A 27,247-nucleotide genomic window follows, 5' to 3' on the forward strand; every position below is an offset into this window, starting at 1 on the left:
AAGTATTGCCAATAGCAGAGAAAATGAATATTCTCGTTCAAGATATTGCCCACATTGGTACACGTGTTGATGTAGTGACTTAATTTATCTGTGTCAGTGCAAAATACAATAGTGAAAAGTCGTGTTGAAGTTGAAAAGATTTTCGCGAGTTGTTCATTTTCCAAGCAGAGGAAGTTATTAAAAATATTGCCATGAGAAGAACTTGAGAGTACACTTTCGACATGGTTAAAACAATCTCGCGTGGCATATGCTTCGATTAATGGCACTCATTTAAAAGAGAAAGCACAGTACATCGCTGCCAGACTTGGAATAAATCATTTCAAGACATCTAAAAATTTGATTGATCGAATGTCATAATCTTGTATAGACAAGATTCTTTTAGGGGAAAGTGCTAGTATGAACCCAGAACAGTAGAGAAATGGAAGAGTGAACTCCAAAAGAAGCAGGTTGAAGGTTATGACCTTAAGCATATTTATAACACAGACGTAAACTGGCTTGTTTTTTAATCTGCAACCAAATAAAAACCTGACCTACAAAGATGTGTCATGTTACGGAGAGGAAAAAATCGAAGCAAAGAATGACTGTTTCATTTGTTTGCAATGCAGATGATTCTGATAAATTACCTTCGTTGGTCATAAGGAAATATAAAAAGTCATGCTGCTTTAAGGGAGTTAAAATATTGCCAACCATAAAGTCCTCTTGGGTGACAACAACAATATTTGAAGAATATCTGCATCAGCTGGATTGTCAATTGGATGCTAATCTACGTAAAGATTATTATTTTTGGTCCTACAGAATACATCTGTTATGCTAACAATTAATATTAGAGGAGAAAAATTCGCTCTGGTGCTGGGGATCGAACCCGGGTCCTTGGTTCTACGTACCAAGCGCTCTCACCATTGAGCTACGCCGAATTTCAATCCACAGCACCATAATTGTTACCATAACAGATGTATTCTGTAGGACCAAAAAATAATAATCTGTATGTAGATTCTTCGAGCAACAGTGCATATTACTGTGCATATTAGCCTACTGTGGAACCTCGGCCAACATGTCACTCAACTGAGTGTGCTCCTTTATATAATGGCAGTTGACTTAATATAAAATGTCAGCATACATGCCCAACTTGGAGTCTGGCCACAAAGGGGAAAAACACTGGAGGAGAGAGGTTCGATCTGGTGCTGTGGATTGAACTTTGGCGTAGCTCCATGGTGAGAGCACTTGGTATGTAGAACCAAGGACCCGGGTTCGATCCCCGGCGCCAGAGCGAATTTTTTTCCTCTAATATTAATTGCATGCTAAGATTAGAAAAATTCTTTTCATTGACCAGTGCACTACACATCCAAGAGATACCACTGTCCTTAGAAATGTTAAACTAATATTCTTCCCACAAATTATACCAGCCTGTTACAACCTTTAGATCTGGGTGTAACCAAAACATTCAAGTGGCACTACAGGAAGCGAATGGTGAGGAAGACCATTGCTGTGATAGATGAAAGAATGCTTAAAGATGCATCAAAGCTGAGTTTAAGCATCATTACAGTAATGCACTACATTAGAGTCTTTGCGTAATCAGGGTGTCCACCCATATGGAAAACTGAGAAATGTGAGGGAACTGAGGAAAAAATGTGGAAATTTATTTTTCTGACAAATAAAATGGACACATTTGCCTATAACTGAAAAGTAATTTTACCTAATTTTTTTTGTGTTTAGACCTTGATGGGCAGGGCATGTAGCACATATGGGCAAATCCAGAAATGCATATAGAATGTTAGTTGGGAGGCTGGAGGGAAAAAGACCTTTGGGGAGGCTGAGACGTAGATGGGAGGATAATATAAAAATGGATTTGAAGGAGGTGGGACATGATTGTAGAGACTGGATTAATCTCGTTCAGATTAGGGACCGATTGCGGATCTTATGTGAGGGCAGCAATGAACCTCCGGGTTCCTTAAAAGCCATTTGTAAGTTCTAAGACCTTTCGTTCACTATAAATATTCTGTCCTGTTGAGCAAGCCTGATCCGTCATATTGCATTTACAGCTTCTCTAATCGCCCTTTATTCATGCAATGGACATTCAGTTTCTTCAGTAGAAGCTGTGATATCACGCACATGCAATTTTGTAAATACAGAACAGGACTTAAATAAAGTGTCGTTACATTGTAAGAAGAAAGTTGTTTATTGGGTTGGAGTTTAGAGAATTTGAGTTTCAAGAACATGTTTTACGTGTTTTGACATTGACATTGAAGTTGTAATAGTGGTTACAAGGGCTTAAGTAACGTCTATGAGGTTAGTGAACTTCATTTTGATTTATAAGTACTTGTATGTATTAAGTTTTGTTGCCATATGTGAACTATACATATGATAATGTTCTTTACATTTATTCTTTTTTAGAACATTTACATACTAAGTGCTAAAGGGACGTTATTTTATTCGTTTGTGACTCATAGATTTCTCTAGTTTAGTGTGAACATATTCACATCAAATATTTCAATGTACACTTCATAGTTTTTGTCATTCATCATATTTAAAGAACGTGATTTTTAGGAATAAAATACAACAAAATACGTTAACATACACAATGAATACCACAATTTAAAAAACTTGAAATCATTGCCATCTTTATCATTACATAAACTATTGTGATGTTTAGTTAGACTCTTTAAAGCTTTATACAATATGCTTACATTACGGTACATTTTTTTTACAGCGTCTTCACCAAAACCAAAGAAAACGTTTTGACTATAATTATGTGTGTGTATTCCGCCTTTGCTTATCATACAATATGAATGAATTAATTAGTCATATTTTCTCATTAACGTTTTCGGTACGTAAATTGTACCATCTTCAGATGTTTGTATATGATGCTAATTGTTAACCAAGCCTGTGGGTGCATGTATCTGGTCTTAAATGGTCAGTGTTTTTGCATGCTGTGCGATGTCGGTGAAGTGTTGTCATGATTACACAAATGATCACCTTAACTCTTATATACTATTTGCTGGTACAACACTTTATCAAACTTAAATTAGAATGTTTCAGTCGTTATTTAAAAAACACTATTTTAAAAACACTGTTTAAAAACACACTGTTTAAAACTATTAAAAACACATAGTTTTTACATCACTTTAACTATGTGAAGTATGTGATCACTTATTGTGTGGTGTTTGCCGGTTTGAAGTTAAATGAGGCACTTGTGTTGATCTTGTTATTTAGCGTTGAGCTGGACGCAATATCGTAACATGGCTATGTTTTCTAAAAGTGATGTTGAGACACTTCTATTAAGTTGATGGCATATGTAATATTATAACAGAATGAAGGTTGTCAGGTCCGTGGCTTTAGTATCGCCTGGCGTGTCTGTAACAATATGATTAAGTATTAATTTATGAATTTGAAATTGGGAATGTTTTTAATTAAAATTGGAAATTCCTTTTACTGGTATTGGTATGGTTAACTGCTTGGGTAATGCCTATTATGTAAGAAAAGTAACTTACAGTTTTAATGTGTATTGATCTGCTCGTGCTTGATGCTAGGCTGATACTAGAGCGATGGACTTGCTCACAGTATTTTTTAGTTAGTTATATTGTCTGTTTCCGGAAGTAGAGGGGGTGTCGGTGAAATCTGTGTGTGTGATTGTTTGGGCGGGAATAGTTTGAATAAATTGAAGAGTGGGTTATTTATGTTGGCTATTTGTTCATTTAGTAGGGGTTTTCCTGAGTTGTGTTCTTTTATAATATGAAATTGTTCCGCCGTTTCTATTGTGGGGTCGTTTGTGATTTTTAGTATTTTCAGAGTGTCATTAATATTTGCGAGTTCGTGGTTTTCATCTATAAGGTGTTGTGCGAATTTAGATCTGTTTCTATTATAAACGAAGTCAGATCTAAATTCGCACAACACCTTATAGATGAAAACCACGAACTCGCAAATATTAATGACACTCTGAAAATACTAAAAATCACAAACGACCCCACAATAGAAACGGCGGAACAATTTCATATTATAAAAGAACACAACTCAGGAAAACCCCTACTAAATGAACAAATAGCCAACATAAATAACCCACTCTTCAATTTATTCAAACTATTCCCGCCCAAACAATCACACACACAGATTTCACCGACACCCCCTCTACTTCCGGAAACAGACAATATAACTAACTAAAAAATACTGTGAGCAAGTCCATCGCTCTAGTATCAGCCTAGCATCAAGCACGAGCAGATCAATACACGTTAAAACTGTAAGTTACTTTTCTTACATAATAGGCATTACCCAAGCAGTTAACCATACCAATACCAGTAAAAGGAATTTCCAATTTTAATTAAAAACATTCCCAATTTCAAATTCATAAATTAATACTTAATCATATTGTTACAGACACGCCAGGCGATACTAAAGCCACGGACCTGACAACCTTCATTCTGTTATAATATTACATATGCCATCAACTTAATAGAAGTGTCTCAACATCACTTTTAGAAAACATAGCCATGTTACGATATTGCGTCCAGCTCAACGCTAAATAACAAGATCAACACAAGTGCCTCATTTAACTTCAAACCGGCAAACACCACACAATAAGTGATCACATACTTCACATAGTTAAAGTGATGTAAAAACTATGTGTTTTTAATAGTTTTAAACAGTGTGTTTTTAAACAGTGTTTTTAAAATAGTGTTTTTTAAATAACGACTGAAACATTCTAATTTAAGTTTGATAAAGTGTTGTACCAGCAAATAGTATATAAGAGTTAAGGTGATCATTTGTGTAATCATGACAACACTTCACCGACATCGCACAGCATGCAAAAACACTGACCATTTAAGACCAGATACATGCACCCACAGGCTTGGTTAACAATTAGCATCATATACAAACATCTGAAGATGGTACAATTTACGTACCGAAAACGTTAATGAGAAAATATGACTAATTAATTCATTCATATTGTATGATAAGCAAAGGCGGAATACACACACATAATTATAGTCAAATTGTGACAGCTTATCGGTATATCTTCAACATGAAAAAGAAAACGTTGTTTAATGAAATATGCTGCTTGATATTTTCTGAACATGGTTGAACTGTGCCTCAGAATAAATTTTCAGCATAGTGTGTAATAAAACATTATTTTCTCTTAGCAATATAGGGAAGCAAGCATTCAAAAGTCGCATGAAAGGAAAGAAGCATGCAAATGCAGTCAAGTGCAGCTATCTCTCATCATCACTAACAATTCTTTTTTTTTTTAAGAAGAAAATTCAAATTGTGGTGTTAAAAAAAATAAATTCAATAGGTGCTACCCCAGCCACAAACACAACTTGTGTTCTGCCTACCCAGCTACCATAACCAGGATTGCCAGGTGTCTTGGATTTCCCAGGATTGTTCTGGATCTTAATGATATATTTTGTATTCTGAATCGAGTTATATTTGTCCAGGAAAAAAAAAATTGCTCATTTATGTAAAATAATATTTGAAAGTCCTTATTAATTTTTTCCAAGATCCTGTCCAGCCTACATGCAACCTCGTCGTCAAGGCTGTTTGATCCTCCTGTTGGGTTGTAATGAAATAAAAACTATTATAGTATTAGATATTACAGTTCTTTTGTTTACTCTTTGGAGCAAAGCTAGTGAGGCACTCTTTGACACTAAATGTAGCTGAGACTGATGTCAGTCGAGAATTAGGAGCCACAGCTCACCTTCGTAATTTTGTGTCTCACGTGATTTGCTTCTGCTAGACACGTTTTTAAGTGTGAAATACACTCAGGGACAAAAAAAACCGGACACTTCTATATTTGCTTGTATTTTGTTGCCAATTATTTCAAAATGAAACAAAACCCATTTAAACAAAATAATGTTTCATTTATCACCTTATATGACAACATTTGAAAAAAAAAAATCTCTGATGAGAAAATTTACAAAAAATTACAAAGGGCGTATAACTATGGCATCATTTGGTCTAACTGTTGGCATGATTGTGACTATAATAGTATTTAATTCATTAATATGTCACATCAACGGACGTATATACGTCACCCAAACATCGTAAGATGAAGATTAGATTGTTTTTTTTTTTTCATTTTATGGTGCCTTAAACATTAAAAACTCTTTTTAGTAACGGGTATTACTCCCTCTGGCATGAATAACTGCATCCATACGTCTTGGCATGCTCTCAATTTGGTTAGCAATGTCTTTTTGAGGAATAAGTTCCCATTCTTCGCCAAGTGCTAACCTCAACTCTTGTAACGATTCTGGTCTCGGTCGTCTATTCTTAACACTCCGTTCCATCATGTCCCACACGTGTTCAATTGGGTTCATGTCTGGACTCCTTGCTGGCCACGGAAGAACATGGATTCCCACTTCTTGGAGATAATCTCCGACCGCATGGGCAATATGCGGCCATGCATTATCATGCATTAAAATAAAATTATCGCCTAAAAATTGGCCAAATGGCACAACATGATTAGCCAAACATTCATTTATATACCTATCAGCTGTTAGTCTTCCATTTTCAACAAAAACCAACTCTGTATGAGCATCTGTACACACTCCTGCCCAAACCATCACTCACCACCTCCATACGGCACATTTTCGGAAATGCAACACTGTGAAAATCGTTCTCCCCTCCTTCTCCAAACTCTTTCACGTCCATCAGGTGAGCACAGATTGAAATGGGACTCATCGGTGAACAGAACACAGCTCCACTGTCCATTTCTCCAATCCTTGTGATCATTTGCAAAACGCAGTCGTTCAACTCGATGCATCCTGAGAAGTCTGGGACCAGTTGCAGGTCTACTTGATATCAGTCCACTTGCTTTCAACCTCCTTCTAACTGTTTTGGCCGAAATTTGGCGTCCATGCATGTTAACAAATTGCTGGGCTACACTAGTAGCTGGCAGGTTGCGCTCCCTAAGAACTCTCAACACCATATACCTGTCTTCATTTGGATTTGTAGCTCTTGGACGACCCGAACCTGGTCTTCTGGTATATTCTAGGGTCTCTCTATACCGTTTTATGGCATCATGGGTTGTGCTTCTAGCCATATTTATAACATTTGCAATGTAACGTACACTGCGTCCATCATCGTAAAGGGCTACAGCTCGAGCCACATCTTCAGGTTGCATCTTGTTTTAAGACAAATGTTACAACCCCACTTAAACTCAGAAAATGTAAAAATAAAGAAATAACGAATGATAACGATAATGAAGCACAAAATGGTTGAGACAAAATTGTTATAGCTGAGACTCCGAAAGCAAAATTGGAATATTTGATTGTAATGGCTTGTTTATAAAACAAAAAACAATCAACAATGTATACACTTCTCCATAACAAGAGATGGCTACCATAATATTATATGAGAAGATAATGTTTTGCAAAATACCAGCAAATATTAAAGTGTCCGGTTTTTTTGTCCCTGAGTGTATTATACAGTGAAATCTCTCATTTACGGACATCGAAGGGACGTAACAATCTATCCGCATCTGGGAGGTGTCCTTTATTGGGAGGGAGAGTCCCCAGTCTAACAGTAAATTTATATATGCATTATGTATCCCTTCATGCTTTAAATGAAATGTATTACTGTAGTTCAAGTCTAAATACAGTATACTACAGTAAATTCTTTGCAACTTTGAACTACAGTAGATAAGACCGAAAAAGGAAAATACAGTACTGTGCCATGCAATTTTATTCTAGGTCTACAGTTATGCAGTACTGTTATTTACAGTTTTCAACTTAACCTTTATGTTCAGATGTCTCTCGAAACAGAACAACTGATTCAAGTGAAGAGAATAAGCCTACTAACCCTATCAGTTGTCAAATACAATTTCACGATCACAGAAAACTTGGACCCATCAGACAGGTTAAATTAATGACTTTGTTTATCCACCTGCTTCCAGCTAACAAGAAGTAGCCGGCTAGGCTAGTGATAGCCTATGAGACCCTTATTGTCTTCTTTCATGTTAAGGAATTTCTGTACAGTTCTCAAAACTAAATTTTCCATTTTTGTAACACATTAGGTCTTGAAATCTAAGTTTTGTCCGTAGTCAGGAAGTAAAGCAAGCTTTAGGACTGTGAAACAGCTGCCCCGTGTCTGTGTCTGAGAGTGTCCGTAAACAAGAGTTAAATTTATCATTATTTCTATATTATTTCAAATGGCACATAAAAATCTGTCCATATATGAGGAGTATCCGTATCTTGGGGGTGTCCGTAAGGAGAGGTTTCACTATACCTATGAATCTGTTGATTGTAAAATGTTGCATCAAAGTTAATTTTATATTATTACATGGAATATAAATAATAGGCTACATTAATTTGCTTGCAGTTTTGTGATAAATCTTAAGTTATTTATAAGATTTAAGAAAGAGCTTCATTTTATATTTTTGTATGTGTTGTGTCTGGTAAACAGACATTCATAATGCACCATGCTCTCCTCCACAACATCAACGGGTCTAGAATTTTTCTGCAACCAGTGATCTATATAAGCAATGCAACGCACTCAGCAGTTCAGTTCAGTCCAGCTCGGATAGCTTATCTTAGTTAGCCTATCAACACATAGATCAATCAATTTACATTTGTAGATCAGTTTTAGTTGGTGAACTCCGTTCATCCACCCAACATCCATAGATTGTTTTTCAGTAGTTTAAAATATTAAAGAAACCATTGGGAGCTGAATTTAGGAAGAGAGCCAAAGAAAGGGAAAAACAAGGTACACAGTCATTTTTCATGTAACCATGGCTAAGTACAAAATGCGTTAGCAAAGGTAGGCTAATTATTTTTGTTATAAAAATAAATAATTTTTGTAACTATTCTTTAACAATGCACATTTATTGTATTGAACTTCACGCTGAAACCATAACAAAACACTTCAACTGGTTACTTTTGTAAAAAGTCAACTTTTAACTTTAACTAGTTAATATTTTTAGCCAGTAACTTTAACTGTGACTAGTTACTTTTTTTGGTTAACTTTCCCAAGTTTGGTATATTTTCACCAAGTGGTCAAAATATGCCAACTCTCAGTATTTCCCTTCATTTTCTTGCTCTCTGGTTTCAGACTCCAGTGAAAATGAAGAGAAGCAACTGAGGTAGAACTAGTCTTATTGACCCTCTTCCTGGAACAAGAAGACGTAAGAAAGCATTTTCATAGTCAATCTCTGGATTCCGAATATACCCTAATATGAAGGATCCAGAACATGGCCAGAGATGCTGTCCAACTCACAGAAATGTTTCATTGTTAAAACTCTTAGAAACTCCAAAGACTGAGCCTGATCTTACTAAAAGTAACAAAGAAGGATGATTACTTACTGGAGATTGGGTTTTTTAAACAATTCCCAAATGGTAAAACGTAGAAAGAACATGGTTGTTATACAGCTCTAGTAAAAATGATTTGTTTTGCTGCCATGCAAACTGTTTTCTAACACTTTCCTCAGGTCAAAATTTGTCATTTTCAGTTAAAGATGAGGGATTCAGCAAGTGGAAAGATCTTTGGCTCATAAAAAATGCTATTTTATCTGAAAAATATTTTAATGTTCTCTTAGAACGGCATTGACAAAGATTTGCAAAGTCAAATAGTGGAAGAAGAGAATTACTGGTAATCTATTTTACGTGCAATCGTGGATGTGATAATGCATTTGGCAAAACAGGGTAGCCCTTTAAATGGATCACATGAAAATCTTGATTTTTCCTATCCTAGATGTGGAAAATTCTTAAATACAATCGAACTTGTCTCATATTACTATCCAGTACTTCAAGAACACATTAACCATAATGAAAAGCGACAAGTTAGCTACTTTTCTTCTAGCATTCAAAATGAATTCTGGAAATAATTGCTGGAATAGTAAAAGAACAAATCTTGAATGACATCAAAGAAGCAAAATATTTCTCTATAATGTTTGATTGTACTCTAGATGTGAGCCACCTAGAGCAAATGTCCCAAATAATTAAGTATGTAAAATTTGGAGAAAATAGCCGTGAAATTGTTGAGAGTTTCATTGACTTCTTCAATGTTATCCAAAAAACTGGAGAAGCACTCACAGAGCTTATTTTACAAAAAAGTAACTGAATGATGGTTCAGACATTACTAACTGTAGGGGGCAATCCTATGATAATTGTTCTAACATGACTGAAAAGTACAAAGAAATGCAGTCTAGATTTTTGTAAGAAAATAGTTTGGCTTTCTTTGTGCCTTGTGGAGCACATTCCTTAAATCTTGTAGGGACAAAAGCTGCAAACGTCTCACCAGGTACCGTGAACTTCCTGTACACATATTTTGCTGCTTCTATAACTAGGTGGGAAGTTTTGAAAAGTATTTCCTCTGTCATTAAACTCCAAAGTGAAACTCATTGGATATCAGAATGGGAAGCGACATTGATAATTTACAAACACATAGGACAAGTGATAAATGTCCTTAATGAGTTGAGCATGTGATCCTCAGCAACAGCAGAAACAAAAGCAAGGGCCATTTCCCTTCTTCGAAACATAAAAAAATTTGAATTCATCGCAATGACATGCTTTTGGTTTAGAGTTTTGACAAAGATTGATATTGTAAACAAATTGTTTGAAAGGGAGGATGTGACAATTGATCGTTCTACTAAACATATTGATGATCTCATCAAGATGCAAAGACAGTAATTGATAGTAATGATGCCGAGGCAAAATTTAAAGAAACAAGAATGAAGAAAAAGAAATGGTTTTATGATTAACTCTGTGAAGACGAAAGCGACACCATTTCTGAAAAGGGTAAATTCAAGTTATTCATAGTCGAAATAGTTGACAGAATCCTTGCCGAACTTGGAACTAGAATCCACGCCATTCTACATTCTCAGTGGAAACAATTTTCAAAACCTGACTAAAGAGGACCTGCAATTACAAGTATAAAAATTGGTAGATATTTACAACAATGACATTGACAAAGATGAACTCCTTCTAGAACTTGAGAGCTTCAAGTTTCATGCTCTGAACTTGGACCCTGAAAATGAAGACGTGCTCATCAACAGAATTCTGCAGAATCATCTACATATTATATGAATTCCATGATGCTTACTTTAATTTAACTACCTGTCTGAGAATAGTCATGCTACAGTATCTGCGGCATCTAATGAGAGAAGTTTTAGCAGGTTTAAGCTTATAAAAACCTATTTAAGGAATTTAACCAAGGAACAGTGCCTAACAAATTTAAGCATAATTAATATTGAGCACGAAATAGCTCGTAAACTGTCTTATTAGACGTAATAGAAACTTCTGCAGCAAGCTTGTAAAGTTAAGCTGTAATCATGTAATGACATGACTTGTGAATATATTTTATTTTTGTAATTTTTGTACAAAGTTAAAACTATGTGTGATGAAAAATGCATTTTTAAGAGTGTGAAAAACGTGAAACATTAATTGTATGTTACTTATAGAATGTATGCTGAAACGTATGATATACATTAAATGTTATGCTTGTAAATATAATGTTTTCCAATTAACTACCTAGTTGTATACTAAGCATTCCAAATACAGAGTGGTGGGTGCCAAATAATTATTGTCTTTCCCCAGGTGCAATATAGTCTAGTTTCATCACTGGGAGTGGTAAGCACAATAAACCTCAGATCCCTATCCTGAGCAAGATTAATCCAGTCTCTACAATCATATGCCACCTCCCTCAAAGGTATTTGTCCCTCCGGCCTCTGAACTAACACACAGTATGTATTTCTGGATTTTCCCATATGTGCTACATGGCCTGCCCATCTCAAATGTCTGGATTTAATGTTCCTAATTATGTCAGGTGAAAATTACAATGCTTGCAGTTCTGCGTTGTGTAACTTCATCCCTCTTAGCCCCAAATATTTTCCTAAGCACCTCATTCTCAAACACTCTTAACCTTTGTTCCTTTCTCAAAGTGAGAGTCGAAGTTTCACAATCATACAGAACAACCGGTAATATAAATTCTAACTTTTAAGTTTTTTGAGAGAAGACAGGATGACAAAAGCTTCTCAACCGAACAATAACAGGCATTTCTCATATTCTGCGTTTAATTTCCTCCCAAGTGCCATTTATATTTGTTACTGTTGGGCCAAAGTATTTGAATTTTTCCATCTCTTTAAAGGATAAATTTCCAATTTTCATATTTCCATTTCATACAATATTCTGGTCACGAGACATAATTATATACTTTGTCTTTTCGGAATTTACTTCCAAACCTCTCTCTTTACTTGGTTGAAGTAAAATTCCCGTGTTTTCCCTAATAGTTTGTGGATTTTCTTCTAACATATTCACGTCATCTGCATAGCCAAGCAGCTGATGTAACCCGTTCAATTCCAAACCCTCTATGTTCTCCTGGACTTTCCTAATGGCATACTCTAGAGCAAAGTTAAAAAGTAAAGGTTACACTACTGGAAATAATTCCTGAAAACTCTGAACATCTTGAGAAAGATAGAAGAATCATTATGTATTCAGGCTGTTGTGAAGGACAAAACCGAAATATGAAAATGGCCCTGACACATTTAAAGTATATTAACAACAACACGGAAATTACTGATTTTAAATTTCTTGTGTCAGGTCATTCTTAACTACCTAATGATTCTGATTTTGGCTTAATTGAGAAGAAGGCAAATTTGCAACGGGAAATATCACAATTTAATGCTTGGTGGATATTGTGAAAACTGTTGAAAGAAAGTGGTTTGAAAGGACTGTGATGCAACACGAATATTTTTTTATCAACAGAGACACTTGAAAATAGTGTCACAAAACGGAAATCTACTGCCCATGGACATACTGTAAACTGGCTTAAAATTAAGAGACTGCGATTTGAAAGGGGTACACCATTTACTATTAAATTTAAAGAGACGCTGCACTGTGAAATGGAGCTCTCTTCAATAAATCTGAAAAAAAAAAATCAAGGTCATTCATTGAGTTCCCTTGCTGTTGTTGGCCAAGTCAAGCAATATACGTTGAGCAAACCTGTGTCTGAGCAGAAGAAAAAGGACATGATAGATTTATTGCCCTTTATTTCTCCCAGCCCACACCCTTTCTGAAAAAAACTTGTTTGTGACGGTGAACACCAGATTAGGGCAAAAACAGCATGTCAACAACACTACAGAAGAAAGTGATGATGAATCAATCTGTGATTTGTAGCTTATTGACATTGCCTGGTTTTCCTCTATTGTATATAAATGTTCATTTTCAGTGCAGAACCATTTTAATTTGTTCTTTCTTAATTTATGCAGGAGTGCATTATTATTACATGCAATTTAATAATCCAATATTGATGTGTACTGATTTCATGTATATGTGACTGTGCCAATAAATTGTCTGTGAATCTTTTCTACATTTCATATTTTTCATTTTCACAAACATCCTGTTTTCTTAATGTCACTTTTTTGGATTTATGCCTCTTCTGCTCTCATCCCTCATATGGTGCATGCATACTGTCGTGCAACATCATTATTTACGTGCAAGTGAAGCTAATGTACATTTGTTTACAGACTCAGAAATAACTTCGTAAGTTTAACTGCACAAAAAAAAAGTTGGTATAGTTGGTATACATGGTTTGGCTCCCTATTTTCATAAACAATCGAATATCCAAACTTTTCGAAATAATGTTGAATATTCATATAGCACTTCACAACTAAGTAATATGTGTACAATGTTCTATAATAGTATAATGCTTACAAAACCTACATCAATAGTTATGTGGAATGTCAGTAAGGAAAAGATGAGTGAAAATGACACGGAGTAAGGTGACTGGGCCTTATAAGGTTGCGTTTAAGCCTTCTCACTGCACTTGTACAGCTTCCTAAGCTGCCTGTGACATACCATAGTTTCAAATTAATCTGGTAGACCATGGTTCGTACAACAAGCTATTGCTGAGTGTTGCGATTTAGCCAGACTATGTAAGGTCATCTTGACAACTGTCAACTACAGTATATATGTTACTTTTCCTTCATTTATTGGTTTCATTACAATATTATTTTGTGTATGAGTGTATAACGATCTAAAACTACATTGTTTTTTCATTATTAATATAACAATTGAATAGAAGTGACACATTTCGAGTAATGTTCCATCATCATCATCAATTATTCCTTTGGTTTATTCCATTCTCATTCTTATGAAGAATTTGAATCAACCCTAGATACTCAAAAGTAGTATATCATGTGGTTAAAAGGCAAAAGAACACCACTTAAGGGAGTTAGAAATAAAGGAACACGTCCAGTTCCTGTGAGAGTAAGATAAAACATTAGACATAGGATTTGCATGTGCCTCGAAAAATCGGGATTGTCTTGATTTTTGAGCTGAAAAAAGCATTGTCCTCGTAAAGGAAAAGGTGATAAAAATTCCAATTTTGTCGAAGTGAGTGAAAGATGAATTTTGATAAATATGTTTTCGTTTTCTTCACGATGTATTATCTTTTCTGTGCTTTTTACTGTCTCAGTATATAAAGTATGATAGAAAGTATTGTGGTACTAGAAAAGGGCATTTCGATATTTTCGCTGAAATACGCGTTTTCAGCATCACTAATACCGAAAAAAGTGGTTACAGGTATGTTACCTGTATACAGAATTTCATCTAATTAAAGAATGAATCACTAGACCAACGTAGGGCCACAACCTTAGGAGGGGCTCCACAACTTGACTTTAGTATAAGGCGAGTTCTGAAATTGAATTTATTAACAATGTAACACAAATCATGTTCTGTTTATCTCGATTTCCCACATCGCAAACATCACATTCATTGCTGCCCTCACATAAGCCTACTATCAGTCCTTGTCCTGAGCAAGATTAATTCAGTCCCTAGCATTATATCCCACCTCCCTCATATCCATTTTAATATATCCTCCCATCTACGTCTCGGCCTCCCCAAAGATCTTTTTTCCTCTGGCCTCCCAACTGCACTCTATATGCATTTCTGAATTTGCCCGTACGTGCTACATGCTCTGCCCATCACAGAAGTCTGGATTTAATGTTCCTAATTATGTTAAGTGAAGAATTCAATGCATGCACTTCTGAGTTGTGTAATTTTCTCCATTCTCCATAACTTCATCCCTCTTAGCCCGAAATATTTTCCTAAGCACCTTAGTCTCGAAAACCCTTAACATATTTTACTCAAAGTGAGAGTCCAAGTTTCACAACTATATATAACTACTGTTTCATAAATTCTAACTTTCAGTTTTTTTTAAGCAGACTGGATGATAACAGGCATTTCCCATATTTATTCTGTGTTTAATTTCCTCTCCAGTGTAATTTATATTTGTTACTGTTGCTCCAAGATATTTGAATTTTTTCACCTCTTGAAAGGATAATTTTCCCTCTCACTGATAAATTCGACCTTTTTTTTTACTGCTGATTTTATTCTTTTGTGAATAAAGAATCCTGTTCCTAATTGGTGATTATTGTTTCTGTCCTCATAGTAGCCTACAACAAGTAATCTCCTATGTAATTACTTTATATTTATTTCTAACAAGTGCAGCGAAGTGCACTGGTATGGCTTGTGTGTGTGTGTGTGTGTGCGTGCGCGTGCGTGCGTGCGTGTGTGTTTTTTTATCACCTAGACTCACATGGAGCACTGGTGTTCTGTTCAAAATTGAAACCGTTCTGCGCATGTTTACGCAGCAATGTTATTAGAAACAGTAGCGTACACAACGAGCTTCAACGATATTGTGGACGAGTTTACTCTAAAGGTGGTGGTACTTCAAGTTTGTTAGACTATTTGAAGTGGTCGCACCCTCGCGAGCTTGGCAATAATGTTGGACAGCAGCCCGAGCATTAAGTATGCCCATCGAACAGCGACAAATCGGATAAACTTTTAATTAAATGTATATCAGCTGCTTGGTGTGGTAAAAGATGCTAGATTTAAATAATTCGTCAAGAGTTTAAACCCACAATATTCGCTGCCGTGTTGTAATCTGTTTCCACGTGCTAAAAATATTGTGATAATGTGTACAACTTACTATCACACAGTGAATTGTAATTTAACCAGCCAAGTTCTTGATGCTTTTTGCAATTTTTTATTTCACTTTTACGTGAACGTTTCAGGTTCCTTTAGGCAACTTATACGAGAGTGTTCAGGATAAACGTCGAACCGAATTAAAATGCGTAAAAATTATTTATTTCACAACAGACTCTTGGTCTTCCAACAGGCACAGGTCAGTAGGCCTAGATACGTGAGTGGTGTCTAACTTCTCCTTGTTTTCACTTATCTGCCATCAAGAAAAGCAATACAGCTGACAACATTGCTGGTTGTGATACGTCATTACTTCATGGGAGTAAAAAGCAAAGTGTGTGCTGTTGTCATTACAGTGCCCGAAATATGGTTGCTGCCATTAAAAAATTAAACCTCTGCAATCTAGGGTATGTTGCGCACACATTAAACCTTACTGTCAAAGTTTCCAGCATGCGACTTTATTAATTCATTTCAACTAAATGAAATAGCTTAATTTCCGTGTGTCGAATATCCGCTTCAGTGCCATTTTATCCCACTCGCAATTAGCCAGTCCCCGTCGGTCGCTTGCTCGGTCATCCTTGAGGCCTCCTTCCTCCGATTGTCGTTTCCCTCCGAATCTCCGCATCCCTCAAAATACTCTCTCTACCACCTACGGTAGTACCGGAGATCACCGGAGGAGAGTTTTACTCGTAACCTTCAATTTCTCCGCTGATTGTAGTCGCTTCACTTAGCAGCACTACTTCTACCTATAATAGTCCATAGATAGTTTTCTACTAATTGCACTATGCCAATAGAAATAAGTACCAGGGATATTTCCTTCGAGACAAAGGCAGTGACGAATCATTCACTAGGCCAACCTAGGTCATGGCGTACGGCCGAATTTGCGGGAAATTGGAACAGCTTCAGTGCGCCAGCTAATGTGAACTTAAACCGTTTTATCACAAATATCGAGAGAAAATACTTCATTTTTATTCTTTTCGTTCTCAGTATGAAGGTTGTTTCAAAGTTCATAGCCTGAAATAGAAATTAAACTATGATTATTCTGAAACAATATTTATTTCGCTACATAATCCTCTCTGAGATTCACACATTGGTTCACCGATGTTGCAATGCTGCTATACCCTCGTACACAGATTGCTCGAGGTCTGAGAAAAAAAGGCCTTTTGCTACTGCAATAACCTCTTCATTTGACGAAAATTTCTTTCCAGCCAAGTGAGTTTTGAGCTTTGGAAAAGAAAGAATTCTGAGGGTGCGAAAGCTGGTGAGTAGGGGGATGCCGCAACAATTCGAACCGTAGTTTAGCAACCGTGATTGCAGACGTGTGGGCAGGTGCATTGTCATGAAGAAACAACACTTTCTTCTTGGCCATACCCGGCCTATTCTCGCGAATTTTCCCTTTTAGTTGCTGCAAGAAATTTGAATGAGATTTTCCCGTTATTGTTCTCACCTTTGCTAGATAGTCAATCATGATTATCCCCATAGAATCCCTGAACATGGACGCCATGATTTTTCCAGCCGATTCAACAGCTTTTGCTCTCTTCGGAGGCTTACAACCACTGTGTTTTCATTGTTAGGACTGCTGTTTTGTATCTGGTATGTAGTAGTGGATCCAGATTTCATCTGTGGTCACAAGCCGCTTCAAAAAATCTGGCGTGATTTTCTCGAATCGAGCCAAACAATGCCTCTGACGTGCTTTTGTTCCGGTGTTAAACATGGATCCCACCTTGTGGAGAACTTGGATATGCCTACGACTTGATTAAGATGAGGCATACCCTTTCAGTTGAGATACGCATAACCTCGCTCGTATCCCGCACTTTCAGTCGTCAGTCATTTAACACCATATTGTGGATTTTTTCTGCACTTATTGTTACTAGATATTCACTGCGGGAGTCGTCTCCCACAAACTCTTAACCATGTTTAAATATTGCCGCCCATTTGTGCATAGTCGAAAACGTTGGAGCGGATTCCCCCTGTGTAGCATCAATGTCAGTTTTAATTTCTGTTGAACTCATTCCCTTTTTATGAAATATATAATGACAGCACGAAGTTCAATATTTTCCATTTTTGTCAATCTGTTAGTCGCACTAACTTCAAAATTAAACTGCACGAAATGTAGTCAATAGAAAATTATAATTTTTCGTGCTTGAACTAATGTAAAATGACCGCTAACAATGACGTTGACACGTTTTTAATGCCATCTATGTGTCAGGCCACGAACTTTTCAAACGCATCTCGTAAAATACCTATTCTTACTCCATTTGTATTGTACAGTGCGTATACTAACTGGCTCCGCAGTGGAGCATACGGCAGTATTCGACCCAGCAGCGATGTAAAGTTGGTACTATGTATATAGCGCCTGGTTTGAACACGTAGGAATATTACATCTTCTCTCTCGCTCTCTCCCACCCTCCATCCAATGCGGCTGAGGTCATTGACTCTACCCGCACGATATAGTGGCCACGTTCAATTAGTAGGCTAGCGGTGTCAAAGAGGACGGAAGCTTTGTAGTTTCAATAATTTTAATTATGTCGCGCTGTCCATTGTCGTCAAGTCTTTTGAAGGCCGCTCCAATACTCCATGTTATATTAATATATAGCAGCAACAAACAAGACGTGACAACGTCGCATTTTCATTTTATTATCGGTGCATGCAATAAAGACCTACAAATTTTAAAAGGAATGCCGCTGCCTAATAATTAAACGAGGCTACTTTACTAACACAACTGCTCGAATCTCCGCATTCTGCGGAGCCAGTTAGTGTACGCACTGTATTTTTGGTTTAGAGAAAGTTATCTTTTACGAAAATACTCGTATTTTATTCACTGAGTTAAAGTAGTAAGTACCATGCACAAGTAACAATAATGGCTCACTGAATGATAGCGGGGAAAATTTCCCAGTTGAATTTATCGGCATTGTAACAGAAACCATTCTCGATTTCGTGCGATTCAAACATCGAGTTACAAGACCGGCAACTTATTGCTGAACCCAAAGGACTACGTCAATTAAATATGACCTAAATTTGCCTTCTTTCAAAGACGCCCACCAGTTAACAATCAAGTAAAAGAACTTGGCTTCATAGATGCTATCCAAGACTTTGCTGCAGTGAAAGAATGGATTATAGAAGGGGGCATTTATTACAAATTAACCGAGCGAGGTGGCTCATGCGTTCCTCACGGGACTCACATTCGGGAGGTCCGTGGTTCAAATCTCCGGACCGACCAACCTAACTGATTTTTCCGTGGTTTTCCGCAGTTACTTAACCAAACGCCGAGTTGGAATTTTCATTGCCACGTTTCATTTCCCTTTCCCTTCCCTGTAGAAAAAGAATTTAGATTCCATATCATATCATTCATCTTCATATCTTATTCCATAGACATTTTCAGGTCATGACGTGTCTTCATCCGCTTGCAGGAGGGGCGTTCTCACCGAAACCGTATCTGGGGTTCCAAGCCTTTTGCAATATCTCTGCCAGGATTCATTCCTTAAGAGCACTTCCGAGGGCGCTTCGACACCTTAGAAGGGCTGTCGGAATGGATCCTGTGTCGCTTGATCATCTTGGCGGTATGAACTTAAGGCGGGGTAAGTAGGAGGCTCATTGGATGAAGGGTCTCATGCGGCCGGTGAGCTGGTACACCTCATTCTCATTCATCCCATAATTCGGGGTACACAATAGGCCACTGTCGAGCCGACGTGCTGAAGGGTCGTCCCTAACCACCTCCTACCTACTCAATACTACTACTACTACTACTGTTACAAATTTCATAATACCGATTATAACCTAGTACCGTTTTACAAATTGGAGTTTTAAATTGTTTGTAATTTTAACAAGTTTAATGAGCCCTACTTTTGCTTTTCTTTTCATTTAAAATAAATCATTGTTGCTGATAGGGTACATCACTACTTCAATTTGAGATCAAGTACCAGTAACGTTGTGGAGTAACGGTTAGCATGTCTGACTGAAACGAGCGGGTCCGGATTCAAATCCTGATCGAGACACGTCGACGTATCTGACCTGTTCCACTGTTTGGCAGTAAACAGCGTGCATTATTGTTACTGCTGTCTGTAAAGGTGATTCAAGTGTCCTAAATGCCTCCGAAACCTATTCCATTCAGAATGAAAATTCTTCATTTTTGTTTAATCATCATCTCAACAATATGAAGTTCATAGCCTTTCTTTGTTTTTGTACATAGGTACGACATTTATTTCGTTATTTTCTTTGTGTAGGTTACTTGTAAATGCCAATACAGGTGTCATTACGATGATGCCTGATGATTTTTGTGACTGTGCCAAGGAATGCAACAGATTTCTTAATACTGTGCCTATCTCTTGGCTAAGGATTTTAAGAGCCGACTTCCTATGAATAAAGACAAGGCAGTCATTCACGGAGGATGAATCATGGAAAGAGTTCAAAACTTCAAAAGAGGGCAGTCTTTGCAGGCCGTCACAAATATGCACTCACTACAACGTCTTACAAAGACAGTCTTAAGTGAGCCATAAAAGGAGCACCTATTAGCGATGCTGGATTTTCCGGACAAGAAGTACCGTATGTTTTATCGGAAAATTTATGCTTGAAAAATAGTAAGTCAATAAATTGTTTTTGTTAAACTTATAAACTCTTTACTTCAATTTTTAATTACATTCGTATAAGCAGAATGAAGACTTGTTAGATAAAATCTGCTCGCTGATGATCTTTCAACAAAAAATACTTACAATTTTTTTTGTAATCAGATAAGTTTTCTGATGTTCCCTAAACAGTAATTTACGTATATTTTTGTAATTAAATATACTTTCTAATGTTCTTAAAACTATTTTTCGCCCTACCTTGCCTATACGATTTCAATCTATGTCAGCGCCTCAATTGTTTGATGAACCGAAACTAGGATGCTCCGTTGCATACATTCATAGCAATTTCGATTTCATTGCTGGGAGTATAAAGAAGCTAGAGTCTGTTGGACTTCCTCTACAAGAATCGTTGGATATTGCCGAGAATGTCGAGAGGAGACTTAGTGCTGTACGAAGAGTTATTGGACAAAAGATACTGAAAAAATTCCGTGCAGTTCGAAAAGAAATCCAGGATATTCAACTTTCATCGCAGTCTGCAAGGTCCAGAATGGAGAAGAACAAGATTCTCTTGCGGATGTTATTCCATAAAAGTTCCATCTCTTGCAATTTGCTCCAACAACGTCCTGCGATATAGAGAGGTCGTTTTCAGCTTATAATAAACTGAATCTGTCTAATCAGCGACATTTAACAACCCCCGAGAATCTCGAAAAATACTTTGCATTCAACTGAGCAAAAAATAATAATAATAATAATAATAATAATAATAATAATAATAATGTAAGAAAAATAACTTCACATTCTCTATGCATGCTATAACTCTATTTAATCATTTCTGCAAGCAATTATTAAATGCTTCAATACCAACCTGATGTGAGCCTGTTTGATTTCAGTATTAAGTATTTTTCTGATAATACATATTTTGCCTATTCTAGCAACTATCGCGAGAAATGCAAAAAAACACCCCAAGCTTCGCAACTGTATATACTAAACTGTGGTCTTGGTCTGGGTATTGGAGACGGTCTTGGGTAGGCTCTCCACTATAGGCACCTTGCAAGCTACGCGAGCACCGCGATCCTGGAACTATAGTCCCGTCGCTCTATTTTCCGGCAGCCAATCGCGTTGCAGGTCGGCTACATTTAAACGTGTGCGTCTTGTGATTCGCTGTTGAAGACATACATTTCTTAAGGCTCGATAATACTTAAAATAATCGCCCGCCATTTTGGCTCTTTCATTGGCATTCGCAGAAAGCACACGAAGACGTTATTTGCTGAATTACAGTGCGTTTGATTTATTATCATAGGAGCTACGTCATGATAATGTTTAACGGTGTGGCAAATAGATTCCTCGTATGGTAGCTCGGCAATGAAAGAATAAAAATGGCGAACGATACTACCTACCTAGACTTTATAGAGCCTTCACTTCCTAAGACGTAAGCAAGGAGGAGGAGTCACGCCGGGAATAACAGCGTCGCGACTATAAATATAGGAGAGGCATCGTACCGACAGTGTGTTTGTGGTCACTACAGCTCTTGTATTCAATGAAGAGTATAAAAAAAACGCGGAAAATCAATATTATCATTGCGTAGTGGGTTGTTCTAATGCATACAATAATATGGATTATGTAGTATTTTATACATTTCCTACAAAAGCGCGTAAGGAGAACGAAGCAAACTGTGGATACGGGATGTAAATCATATACAGTATGATTGCCTCATGGTCTAGTAGTCACAGATTCTGGCTATAGTTCATGAGGTCCCGGGTTCGATTCCCGGTTAGAGCACAGGAATTTTTCCAGTCTGGAATTTAGGTTAAGTTTAGATTTAAGACCTCTCCTGGCACCACAGTATCATAATCATCCTATCACATCATCGAGGTAATGTAACTCCGCCTTCCAGGCGCCCCAACCTCAGAAGTGGGTTACAACTAAGCCATGGCCAGGAGAGAAGACCAGAAATGTCGAAAAGACAACCTGGTGGCATTGGATTAAAAAAAATATTTTGCCTATTTTGTTATATAAATATATACATATTTCACATCTTGATATTATATAAAAATTCTGGCCCTAGTGATGACTGATTAAATATACCCGAGCTCGAATCCGATGTCATGCTCGCCAAGCCGAACTCATACATGTATGGGCACTTTAAGAATTTGTCAATCTCTTGGACAAATATTGTCGCCATTGTGAGAATTTAAGATTGTCTTGAATGTATAAAAATGATCAGAATCATTTAATACTTCTAAAGTGATAGTAGAGCTGCCAGGAGACCAATTTGATCTGTTGATTGAGCAACAGACGACTAAGTAGGAGTGTTGAGGTTCAAGTCGAGGCACAGACGGGATTTTTTTCATATCGCCATGACCTTCAGACCAGCTTCAGGATACACTTCATCTTCATCGCCCTGGGATAAAAGACGATGCTGACTACATGATCTCATCTTACGTGGCATGTGAATGGGCAGAATTTCACTTTTCAAGACAGTCAAGAGTAACTCGTGATGTAACAAAAATTACTAGGTAATAAATTTAAAATTATGACCTTTTAGAATTACTGCTAGTCAATTAATAATGAAACACTTTTTCACGTTAGAAACTGGGTACACTTCCCAACGAAACAAAATCCCTCCATTTCACAAAATCTCCATTAGCACCCACTCAGCACTACCCATTGCACCGACTTTGAATATTGGGACCGGACTCTGCACAAGAGAAAATTTTAATTCTATTGCTGTTTCTCGAAAATGTCCTTACATATTTTACACAAAATAATACTGTTCGATTTTTCATATAATACCCATGGACACTGCTTAATCCAAGATAGTTAAAAACTATGGTCCTTATGCACCAAGCTACTTTTCCCTTTCACTGCTTTGTTTACCATTCGTTGATCCTTGCAGCGATGATGAAGATGAGCTATTATTTTACTGGCACTACTACAGAACGATATACATAAATCTTTACGATTTTGATAACTTATAAACCAGTAATAGCAAACATGTGCAATCTGTTCTGAATTACAGAGTAACTGTGGGAGATTCCTCAGAGTAATGTTGAAAATGTCTTCCACCTGCATCCATACACAGCTGTACTTGTCGCACCATATTCCGTAACATTCTCTGAAGTGTATCCTCGTCATTCCTAATGGCCTCACGGAGTTCAGCAAGTGACCGCAGTCTATTCTTGTATACCCTGTCCTTAAGATAACCCCATAGAAGAAGTCCGGAGAGATTAGGTCGGGTGATCTGAGGAGCCACAGATTTTTTTGAGATTAGGCGATCACTGAAGAAGTTGGGTATAAGTTTCATGGAATCGTTAGACGTATGACATGTTGCGCCATATTTCTGGAATCAACATTCTGTCAATTCGATGTTGTTCAGTTGCTCCACAAATGTAATGAAGACGCGCCCCTAAACCGCAGTGTCTATCGTATCGTCGTAGAAAATGGGGCCAACAATTCTGGTGGCTGACACCGCTCACCAGACTCCAATCTTTTCAGAATACAGTGGTGTTTCGTAGATGATATTAATGTTTTCAGCAGCCTAATATCTGGTATTTTGCTTGTTGATGTAGCCTGACAGGTGGAACCACGCCTCATCCGTAAACCACGTTATGGAGAGAATGTCTGGATTTGTAATAAGATCATGAAACCATTGACAATAACGCATTCGTTTTCCGCGTCTGGTTCTTTCAATTCATGCACTCTACTCGTATATGCTCGTAAGCCCGATTTATTTAAAGCTCTGTGACATGTGCCGTATGAGTAGCCTGTCCCCTGGCTCAATCGGAGCAATGATTTATTTAGTGAGTTCACTAAACGTCCTCGAATATCATCAATACTATCTTGTCTCGCTGCAGGTGTGTGTTTTATACATTCGCTGAGGAGTGAGACAGTTGTCTACAGTTTTCTTGTCATCAATAAAATTGTTGCCTGGTTGGAACATTGCGCACACCAAATTCTCTTCGAAATGCCCGTTGTGTTTGAATCAGAGAACTTGTCTTCCAATATGTTTTCACAATAAAAACACGCTGCCGAATTAAGAACTGCATGTTCGTGTTATGACTGCAAGAACTAGAGACTGCGAACTAATTAGTAATAGTCAACAGTGGGTGGTAGGGTACCAATATAGATTCTCCCAGAGCCACTGAGATCATTAAACTCAACAAATCGCATGGGGGGCATGGAAGTAGAGCTCCATGCCTTCATGACCTTGGCACTAGAATGAGTTGCTGTGATCTGCACACGGCTTTTTACTACCGGAAAACGCCCGGTACTCAATTTGACAGGAGGTTGAATGGTCTCCGCGGTCGTTCTGGAAGTTTGTCAACAAGAAAATTCCCGCCACCATCTGAGTTTAAAATCGGGATCTTGTACCCAGTGCTGCGCAAAGACGTTATATGAAGACAATGTGAGGTATAAAATTGTAAAGGTTTATATGGCTCGCTCTATACAACCCAATTTATCATTGTCTTTATTAACGTCTTTGCGCAGCACTGGGTAGAAGATCCCGATTTTAAACTCAGATGGTGGCGGGAATTTTCTTGTTGACAGAACTTTCAGAACGACCGCGGAGACCATTCAACCTCCTGTCAAATTGAGTATCGGGCGTTTTCCGGTAGTAAAAAGCCGTGTGCCGATCACAGCAACTCATTCTAGTGCCAAGGTCATGATGGCATGGAGCTCTACCTCCATGCCCCCCATGCGACTTCATGGCATGTAAAGGGATACAGTACCTTTACTTTTACTTGTTAGTCGGTTCTGTTAGAGGTTGAGTGAACTCAGGGACATAGTGCGACCGGTTTAGATAATTGGGAAAAAATCTGTGACCCCACCTGGAATAGAACACGCGATTTCCCGGCTTGTGGCGCGAAGTCTTAACCACGTTACTGTGCGCCCCTTTTTGCATAGGCGGTTTTAGGAAAAAATATTTCGGATGAACTCGACTCAAACTAAAAGTGATGTACTACTTCATATGTAACGAACAGCAAATTTAGTTATTTGCATTTTAAAAATATGAGTTAAATGAAAAGCTGGAGAAAATATATGTCCATAATAAATTATAGTAATTAGGTATGATTTCCATGTATTGTAAATTTTAACGAGTGGAATAATGTACTAAGAAATATAATAAATATATTATTAATATGATGCTGCACTTGGAAACAGTGTTTATAAACATTGAATTGCAACTGCTTATGAACCAAGAGGGCTGGAATTCTAAGACTTTTGTTATGAAGTAATGCCAAACACTGTAGACTACATAGAGCAATGGTTTTCATACAGCGTTTTAAAACATTGTTTTGAAGTGCATACTAAGTAATTTTTGGATCATTAAAATAACTGTGTAGCAATACCGTAAAACTGCTCAATAACGTTTTTTTTTTTTCATTGAACGATTTCCAATCATGTGACTTCCTCATTGTTGATTATGATAAGTAGGCCTATGGAGTACATTCCGCCACAACTTTCAATTAAATTTATATTTTATTTTAAATAAGTCAATTAATTTTTTTAAAGTGTGAATGTAATTATTTGTAATTTATTTATTACTACAGTACCCGTTAGATATTGTTGTAACCCAGGGTATAACTATTGCGCAGTGCTATGTAGTTGTTCCGACCGAGAGGAATACCCACTACAGCAATTCTGTTGAACATGATTTTAGTTTTTATTTACGCATTTATTGTAAACAACGCAATTTAAGAAAGAAGTTTCATTTCAGATTTTTTTATGGGCCCAACTCTTAAAACTTAACAAGAAAACGTAATTGAATGAGCCTGCATTGTGTAACAGTCTCTCACTGACGAAACCATTTCATTCCTGGAATATCCCATGATGTTTTTTGTGTCGGATTTTCCTGGTTGTACTCCAAGGAAAACTACTCAATAAAATTGTGGGTTAAAATTTATGAATTGGTGACGAATTTCTAACTACATAATTCAAGCCCCTACAAAAGCGACTCCTTTCACAGTGAGGTAAATAGTCAAATGCAAAATAGGCCTAAAGATATTGTATTTTCATGTATTGCTATATTTAACGACGCTTTTGGCCTAGTGAGACTATTTATGACTTGGATATGAGAATGAAGCGTTTCTAAAATTGAGATTGGAAAGGTAACAACAGAAACCATTCGATTCCGAATTATGTTTCTATTTCATTCACGACGTTGCTCATAAGCAAACATTCTTATGAAGTTATGGGGACAGATGAGAAAAGTTTTTTTTTTCCTCCACCATGTTAATAATGTCAAAACAAGTGCTTATACAAATTTTGGCCACTCGAGCGCATTATGAGGGCTCCCCAGAAAGTAAGTTTCCCTGGGCCGTTTACAGAAAGGGGAGACAATTTCATGGAAAGATTTATTGGAACAGATACAGCAATTCTTGAGCTATTTTTTTAACATATTTTCCACCGGAATTGAGACATTTGTCATACCGTGGGATCAATAGAGGGGTGCAGACGGCTGTCACACACTGGGTCCGATCCCAAGCAGCAGACTTCTACGACACAGGGATACAAAAGTTGACCCCATGTATGACAAATGTATTATTTCCCGTGGAGAATATGTTGGAAAATACTTCAACAATATCTGTATCTGTTCCAATAAATATTTCCATGAAATTGTGTTTTATTTCTTTAAGCGGACCCAGAGAAACTTACTTTCTGATGAGGCCCGAGTGGCCAAAATTTGTATAAGCACTTGTTTTGACATTATAAACATAGTGGAAGAAAAAGAATTAACTTTTTATCTGGCCTCATGAGAATGTTTGCTTGTCAGTAGAG

At 37.1% G+C, this 27,247-nt stretch overlaps 1 protein-coding gene across 4 annotated transcripts in view; it reads left to right on the forward strand.

Moving 5' to 3' along the window:
* Positions 1-20,736, forward strand: part of LOC138701603 (regulator of microtubule dynamics protein 1-like) — a 98,309-nt gene extending 77,573 nt beyond the window's left edge. For 2 of the 4 annotated variants that reach the window (XR_011332630.1, XM_069828666.1), the window contains exon 7: positions 20,129-20,736. The gene's annotated coding sequence lies outside the window, so the exon portion shown is untranslated. Of the gene's footprint in view, positions 1-9,036; positions 13,291-20,128 lie in introns of those variants that run through there. The other 2 variants (XR_011332629.1, XM_069828665.1) reach the window with 1 other exon arrangement.
* The last annotated feature ends 6,511 nt before the right edge of the window (positions 20,737-27,247 follow it).

The sequence above is a fragment of the Periplaneta americana genome, chromosome 6 (genome assembly GCF_040183065.1).
Source record: "Periplaneta americana isolate PAMFEO1 chromosome 6, P.americana_PAMFEO1_priV1, whole genome shotgun sequence".
Classification (NCBI taxonomy): Eukaryota; Metazoa; Arthropoda; class Insecta; order Blattodea; family Blattidae; genus Periplaneta; species Periplaneta americana.